At 39.4% G+C, this 8,626-nt stretch overlaps 1 long non-coding RNA gene across 1 annotated transcript; it reads left to right on the plus strand.

Moving 5' to 3' along the window:
- The first annotated feature begins 5,355 nt into the window (after nt 1-5,355).
- Nucleotides 5,356-6,799, plus strand: LOC137159215 (uncharacterized). Its single transcript, XR_010921592.1, has 3 exons — nt 5,356-5,783; nt 5,891-5,927; nt 6,599-6,799. It is a non-coding gene; the product is annotated as an uncharacterized lncRNA (long non-coding RNA).
- Nucleotides 6,800-8,626: the final 1,827 nt, after the last annotated feature.

Here is an 8,626-nt window from a genome sequence, read left to right on the forward strand (position 1 = left end):
TAGGTGTGCTCTGAGCATGCCTAACTTCACATGAAAAGACAGAAGGAGGCCTCCTTTATAATCTTTAGCATAGTGATTAGTGTAGTCACCTGGGATAGGGTTTAATTTTCCCTTCTAACCGAGGAGGAGAAAAAATGTGAAAAATCCCTATTCAAATCCTATGTGAGTGCCCTAACCACTAGATTCTGCGCTATGCCAGTGCAGGCCTCTCTCAATCTCTCTTGTTGAAGCTGTTCCACTTTGTATATCTAATTAAATATGCATTGGGCCCACAACAGTGTGAAAATGACCTTGTGTGAGAGAGAATGGTGGGGGGGGGGGGTACTCACCTGGGATGTGGGGAATTCCTATTCAAATCCCTTCTCCTCATCAGGCAGAGAGGGGTTGTGAACTGGAGTCTCCCACATCCTGAGTAAGTACCCTCACTTCTAGGCTAAAGATTTCTAGGGAGGCTACTGGACTTAGGCATGCAGCGCTGCTGTTCTTACAATGTAGGAGAAGGTTCCTGACTGTGGATCCCAAGCAAAATTAGGCACCTTCCATTAGCCTGGACTTTAGGCGTCTAACTCAGTGAGAGAGGCAGGGCTTAGGATGCACCCCTTTTGTCAGCATCTGCTATTGGCTATCTTAGATGACTCCCTTCTTAGCATGCTTGCCTTTGCCTTAGGCACTTATCTCTCCCCATGCATTGTACAGGGAGCCTAGGTGCCTAACACAAGGTTTGTGGTTTCCACTGGGTGGCTAGATTTCTAAAAGTTAGGAATTTCAGTGCATAGGTCATTCTGGATCTAGGCCATCAAGATGAATATGCTGTGAATAACAACAATGCCATTAGTTAAAGGCTAGGAAGGGGAAACTACTGAAGAAAAAAGAGACGAAAGAAGGGAGACGGGGAGAAATTAGTGCCAAAAAGAAGTTTTATCAGTATGAGGCATATTTTTAAATAGTAACTAGTTATTATTGGTTGCCACCTTGAGATACTTTAAAGGGCCTTATTTTGAGATAGTGCAGAGCACCTATCCTCTGAAAATCAGGCATATTAAGGTCTTTTAAATTGACCGCCCAAAATCACAAGTCACTTTTTAAAATCTTGGCCATATTTTATAAACACTGTTGTACCTTTTTTCTTTAATCTGTTACTTTCCTTGACTAAACAGCAGAAAACATTTTGGTCCCAATTCATCTATCATTCCTCACAACCCATCCTATCTTACTCTGCAAATATTTCTGCTGAAATCAGTGGGACTACTTGCAGGGTAGGCGCTACTCATCATGATCTGGGGAGGCACAATTGGTTTCCATGTCTGTATGTAGTTTCAGAATGCACTATGTTCATCTAAGTATCCTATTTTCTCTGATTTCTTATTTTTTAGATTAATCTCTTTTCTGGACATTTTCTTTCACCACTCTTCCTCCCCAAGGCTGCTTTAGGATGGGAAGCACTGGCACACAAAGGAAAGGATGAAGTTTTAATTTTCTCTCCCTGCTGTTACTGAGAAAGAGAACTCAGTGCAAACCACAGTGCCTAAATTAATGACTATGTTTGTGATCTTGGATTACACTTAAGGATTCCACAAAGAGAATATTGCATTACACTTTCTTTCTCTAGTTTCCAAATGCTGACATTGATATTACCAGCCAGCTTAAAGATATCAATCATCAGAAAGCTTATTGACTGTTCAGAATAGTTCTATCAATATCTAATTTGCTGTCTGATATGCACAGTCTGTGCGATGACAGTGCATTGACTCTATCTTTCAAATCGTATGGCATCGCTTCTCTACATGCATTCGTGAAAGGCTCACATTTTGTGCTTGGCCCATACAGCCAGACAGATGACTTACTGCTGCTAGGCTGATAGCTGTTCAAAAAAATTAACCTTGTAACATATGTTTCAAGTACAAGTTACAGCAGTACTGAAAGAAATACTTACATTGATGCAATATTTTGTCTCCAAGTTTGTAGATAGGATTTTGTAATGGTTTTGCACTGCTCAGCTTAAATGGACCGTATTGTTTCACTGGAATTCATTCAGTATGGTATGTAAGTAAAACTGATTTAGCTGGGTGATATATAACAAAGCCAACCTAATACTGTGGTGACAGAAGATACTGGTCCAAATTCTGCTCTTACATTAACTTCAGTTCATTTGTACGGCTGTGAGAACAGTATTTCCTTTTTTGTATATATGGCTTTGTCACAGTGTAATACAATACAGCTATCACTGTCTTTCCTGGAATTTTGACAGCATTTTGCAATAACTCAAGGCTGGATTGTGACTTGGGCAGCACACCTAGTCACAAGAGTATTAAACCAAATCAAAAGTCCTCATTTGCTTGTGGGTAAACTTCTCAGACCTTGGGTCTGGATATGCCAGCTTAGGTGAACAAAGCACACCAGATCAGGTGGGCAGGGAAGATAAGAGAATAGGCGGGCGCTTGGCTCCATCTCTGGAAATCAACTAGCCAGCCCAGCTGGATTAACACACAGAGGCAGATGGGGTTAATAATTTTCTGCCAGTATAGGCCACCAGCTAATTGCCATTCCTCTGCGGCAACAGGGGAGCCAGGATGGAGTTGTGTCTCCCTAACTCACAATTCCTTCCATGAGATGCTCCTGTACAGCAGCATGCTGCCCCGAGAAGTGTCCTAGTGACACAATCTAACCCTCAATAAATAAGTGTAAACATTAGTTATATTTTGGGAGGATAATAGGTCTTAATGTGTATCACAAGCATACGGCAATGGAAATGTATTCAATACAGTCTGGGACAGACAAATATCTTGAGAGGGATAAAGAGCAGCAGAGGCCATGAGGAATCAGATTCCTAGCATCAACAGACAAACAGCAAAATGTTCCAAGGAGCTCTTCTATTGGAATAGGAACCAAAGGTTTGGGTTCTTGCACATTGTTAGGCTAAATTTAAGAGAACCTCTTTAGTCTAGAAATAAATCTGGAAAAAGAGGATCTTCTACAAGATTTTTAGTAATTCTCGGTTTTGATTGGGTTGGAAATATTGCAGTAGTCACCCTGGTGATATTCTGGGTTCTTCTAGTCCCTGTGGAAGCTGGGAAGAGCTGAGTCATGAAATGAGACATTGAAAAGGTGACTAGTAATACTGAGTGCTTCAATTTTTAGGCAACCAGTTTAAAACACCTGAAAGAGGCCTGGTTTTCAGAAAGTGCTGAGCACTAGAGTTTGGTGGGATTAGGCCTCCAGATTGAATCCAGCCCAGGTTAGGAGTGATTTTAAAATTGATGCTATTGGATGCCCATTCAGTGGCTTTAGTCCAGTTTCTAGGTGTCCATTTCAAAAATACAAACTTAATCTGGATCTTAGATGGTAAGGAAACAGTTTTTCTCTCCCACAAAAATTTTCAAGATATCAAACAATTTCCCTATCCTGAATTGAGGCAAAAAAATCAAGATGTCAAACATTTTCACAAACCAAAAATCCATTCTCCCCCACAAAAAAAATTCAGTTTGACTCAATTGAAACATTTCATTTAGATAATTTTGAAATATTTTATTTCAATTTTGACTTTTTTAGCTTTATTAATTTTTTAAGTGCACATTTACCTAAATTCCAAAACAAAGTTTTTTCTACTAAAAAGGACAGAAGCTTTAAAATTTAAAAATGTAAAAACACATTGTTTCAACAATTTCAGTACTTTTTTACTCAATTTTTTTTCTAGTCAGGATATTTGTCAAAAATGACCCTGTTTTGTGAACAGAGTTGGTTTCGACAAATTGGTATTTTTCAGAAGGAAAACGATTCATCAAAAAATTCCCAACCAGCTCTATTGAGCACCTACTCTTTGAAAATCATGTCTTTTTGACATGCCACAAGTTGGGCACTCAAAAACGGAGCACCCAAAATCATTAGTCACTTTTCAAAATCTTGCCCAAGAACTGGGAGTATGGTAGGGAAGGAAAAGGAGAAAACAGACATAACCAGCTCCCAGATGCCACTTGCAATGTTTCACAGAATCAAAGCATGACCTGCGCTACAGAGGCAGACCCACTAGTACAATATAGTGTATAATATAGCGTACAATATTAATGTATAGTTGTACAACATTAAAACTTTCTATGGATATATGACCTAAACAGAACAACATAAAAATGTTCTTTGTTTCCTTGGAACTAGAGATGGATGCAAGGCCCAAAATTCTGTGCCAGATCTGCATTAGGAACATTTTCAAGTTCATTAGAGCTTGCAACTGGAGTTTTGGTTCAGTCCATTCTATAGGTTGGGGTCATGTGTAATATTTTGATTCAGATCTGAGTTGTATATGCCACTGAAATTTGGAGGTGACAAGGTCTTGATTCAGACTTGCAACACACTCTACTTGAAACATTATCAGCGAAACTGATATTTGAGATCTGAGGGTTAAATGAACAGACAGAAAAATGAGGACAAATAATTATCCATCTCGAAAGGGGGAAGGAACAAAAGGAATTTTTGGCTTGTGTGATTAAAAGTCAAAGGGAATATAGAGCAACAAATTGAGATTACTGAAATTCAGATAGGAATGAAAAGTGTACTGGGTGTCCTGGGGAGAGCCAAAGATGTAGACTTGAAGAGCTAACCACTAACTTATTCCTGTAGTTAGTCAGTGTTGAGAATGAATATGACCCTCTGTCTGTTGAGAATTGTTATCACCAGACACTCTATGGAGAAACATACAGGTAGTTAGGGCAGATGTGAATTAGTGTAACTGAGTGTTAAAGCTGGCAACAAAGTAATGTTCTCTGAATTACTGCAGTCATAAAATATTATCATTTATTTATACAGAACCAGAAGTGTGCAAAATACTGCTTTAGTTCCTGAAGCTGCTGGTACAGAGTACAAATGGCTCCATTTAAGCAATTTTTTATTATATATGAGGGAGTGAATTCAGCAAAAACTGCAGCATTTTCCCCCTGCAACTACAGGGGGGAAATTACAGGGTAGTTTGTGCTTAGCAGGTGTTCATCTAACTTGCAGGGGAAAGTGTTTAAACTGATGGGAATTGAAGTGTTTGATTTATTCACTTACATATTGGCATGCACAAGTCCACTATTGTTATTACAGTAATAATTATTATGTTTGGAAACCCTAACCAAAATCTTAGCCCCATTGTACTTGGCACTGTACAGTCACATAGTAAGAGACAGTCCCTTTCCTAAAGAGTTTATAATTTTTATAGCACTATGAAGGTACAAAGAATACCATTCCTTTGGGATCAGAGGCCTACAGCTGGCTGGCTGACTGATTAGCCCTGCCTGCTGCACCTGAGAGGAGAACTGAACTTAATTAGCAGCAGGAGGTAGAAGTGAGAGACTGTCACACCCTTCAGAATGCTGAGGGGATAATGGCTGTATTTCCAAAGGACTGCAGCAAGAAACCCATGTAGAAAGGAATTGTTCCAGAAACCAAATGGACAGAAAGGAGAATGGAAAAGCCTTGGTTATGAAGGCTTTGAGATAAGTGCTAGGAATTTGGGGTTGCTGAAGGTGTTGTGAGGGACAGACTTGAGGAAGGCACTACTTCTTAGCTTGCATAGATTTTGAGGGAAGAATGTGTGAGGTTTGATTTCTTCTGTTAAGAGTTAAAATAAATAACTAAGCTAGCTGGAAGCTGCTTCCCTGGATTCTCTGAAGAGTGCTCAGGCAGAATTACCCTCAGGAAGTAAGCGGGCAAAGAGTAAAACCTGTCCTAGGAGAAGGAGGACAGCCTAAGATAGGCACCAATTCTTTACAAGCACTATAAGATGGATTCTGGTGACTTACCATCCCAAGGTAGGATTCAGCATTTCCTTTTCCTTTTCGTCTACCTACTGCTAAATGAACTAAAAATGTTATGATTGTGACACAGCATATACAAATGCATGTTTTTACGTTAACAGTGGCATAGACTTAAAGAATTCGCTCCCCAACACAGAGGTAAGACCAATATTGTAGCTGAAATGCTCTGCAGGTACTGAAAGAATGAGCAGAAAAAGCAATAGCTCAAGTATATTTTAGTGCTGTTAATTTTTTGTTTTTGTTTTTTGTTGTGGACAAACAAAACACCATAGAATGATTTGTCCTAACTGAAGAACTCCAAATTAACAATTGATATCGTGTGTATCAATGTCTATTTCCACACCAAAAAGCATGATGAAATATTCTTACTAAGGTTGCAAAATCAAGCACTCAATGTGGAAAATGCAAGAGTACAGAGGCACTACGTGGGGTCCCACAGTGTAAATAACTCAATATCAGATCATTGAGTCTGTGTGTGTGTGTGTGTATGTGCGTGTGTATATGTTAGTGTGGGGTATGCTTTTTATATCTATCTATATGCATGGGAGATGGATTAGTGGACAAAATAGGTGAGATGGTCAAAGGTGCACAATAAATTATCACAGGGAATTCATCATTATATGCATGCTGTGTGTTTAATTGCACTTCGTATATGTGCACAGCAAACTGGTATTATGATAGGGTGTGTCTCTTAGGATGTGCACTGAAAGAGGCAGGGCTCCCTTGTGGGCAATCTAAATGTTGGGATTGTGTGACTTTTGTTTAATCAGCCAGGCAACCTTATTATTTTTTTGTATATTTTCATATAGAATCTGTGTCCATGCCTATACGTGAAGTTAAATATAATTTGGAATACAGTGTATTTTTGAAGTTGCATTTTAAAAAGTGAAATGGAGAAAATTATGACTTCAAGTGAGGAATAAGCTTCAGGAACAGATGAGCTTCTAAAGTACAGAGATTTTTGTTTTTCATGCTAATGTTTCTGGTAATAAAAACTGACGAATAGAACACAGAAAACATTATAGCATCGCTCTTGTAATGTCATGGTTGAGAGAGTATTTTCATTATAACTCTGATGGAGATATACAGTGAGCACCATGCTGTGCTTGGGTATTGTGTGGGTGCACAAGAGGTGTGGCGAATACAAGAACCCTATCCCCCTGCTCCATTGATGCAAGGGCTGGCCAAAATGTCCATCTCAGTGCTCTCCTGAATGAAGAAACGGGTCCTCTTCGCACCTCCAGGGTGCAAGCCACCCCAAAAGTGGCAGCACAGGAGGAAAAACTATGGTTCTACAGCTCAGTATGTTGATGACAACAACATAAAGGTGTGGAACTCCTGATCCCCATCCCATGTGGGGTAGTGAGTTGCAGCAGCAGAACTGGTGTTTTGGTGGAGTCATTTTATATTTTTTATTTTCTTAGCAACAAATGACTATCTTTGTATTAAAGCAGGTCAGGGTAAAATCCTTTTTAAAAAAGGAAGACCAATAATCATTAGTAGGAGCCTTTGTGCAGCAGGTAGCTTCATTTGATCTGAAATGGATTTGTGGGTTGTACCTTCTTTTTTGCCTCTCTTTCTTCTCTCCCTCCCCCCCTTCAATCCAGTTAACTTGTCATTAATTTCACCACACCCTAATGACTTCCATCTTAAATGGCGAAGGGAAATACAAAGGAATTCTCAATCAAAAGCCTCTGATATCTTAGCTAAAACTTTTTTTTAAACATGCAGAAACTCTAGGAAATACAGAGGTAAGTTTGATCTGCATTCTTATGATTTCTCTGTAAATATATACTACAGACATCTTGTCAGGCCCAATCTACCTCCCACTGAAGTCGGTGGGAGTCTCTCTATTGACTCCTGTACGAGTTGGATCATCATGTCCATAAAGTCCTTGGGAAAGAAAATGAAAAGAAATGGATGCACAGTCTAAGATGCAGTTTTATAACCCCATTTCTGCATAATCTATTGACTTGCTGCCACTTTAAGGACTCCTTCTTGCTAAGTGTTAGCAACTTTTGCAGGTGCTGAATCGCCATGATGACCACTGAAGTCTATAGATGCATGACTCGCTCAGCATCTTGCAGGATTGAGCCCTGAATCAGTTGGCCATTGAAAACTTAACAGAACAGCAAATTGAGCCAGTTGCACTCAGCAGCATAAGAGACACATTTGCAAAATGTACCATATTCAGAAGCAATAAACTCTGCAGTATCAAGGCTTTGAGGATTTGTGGTCTGATCCTGCACTACTGAAATCCATGGGAGATTTATTAGTGACTTCAATAGGTGCAGGACCTTCAATCCAGTGCCTATAGTTTTATTATGGTTTTAGAGTAACTTATTTTGGATATTTTTACTCGTTTGTACATGAACATCCCTTCTCCCTCTCTTTCTTCAGGATGTCAGCATTATTAGACTGTATTACCTGATTATCTCTGTTCATTCCTTCTACATGGCACAAATGAATGGATTCAAAATACTTGGTGCAATATAGTTGAATTCAGTTGTATCTGAAGCCTGGGGGAATCTTCTAACAAAGATAATTGGATTAGCACTGACTGAACTGAAGCGCAGAGGTGGGGGGAGGAGGGTAGCATTCTTCTGAGCCCTGAGGCATTTGGGAAAGACTTAACCCTAACAGATGAAGTGAAGATGATAAATCCCATGTCAGTCCTGACCAATCAAGCAATGAAATGGCAATGGCAGCAAAGTGTTTTCTAGTATTTCACTTTTAAAATATGCCTTGTGACACAACTTCCCAAGTAAAGCTGACTTCTTTTTGGGGATTGCACCTGTGGTTATAGGCTTTTTTGTTTTTAGACACTTCACTAATCC

Source organism: Emydura macquarii, unplaced genomic scaffold (assembly GCF_026122565.2).
Source record: "Emydura macquarii macquarii isolate MOO-44397 ecotype Brisbane River unplaced genomic scaffold, CSIRO-AGI_Emac_v2 contig_1790, whole genome shotgun sequence".
NCBI classification, from domain to species: domain Eukaryota; kingdom Metazoa; phylum Chordata; order Testudines; family Chelidae; genus Emydura; species Emydura macquarii.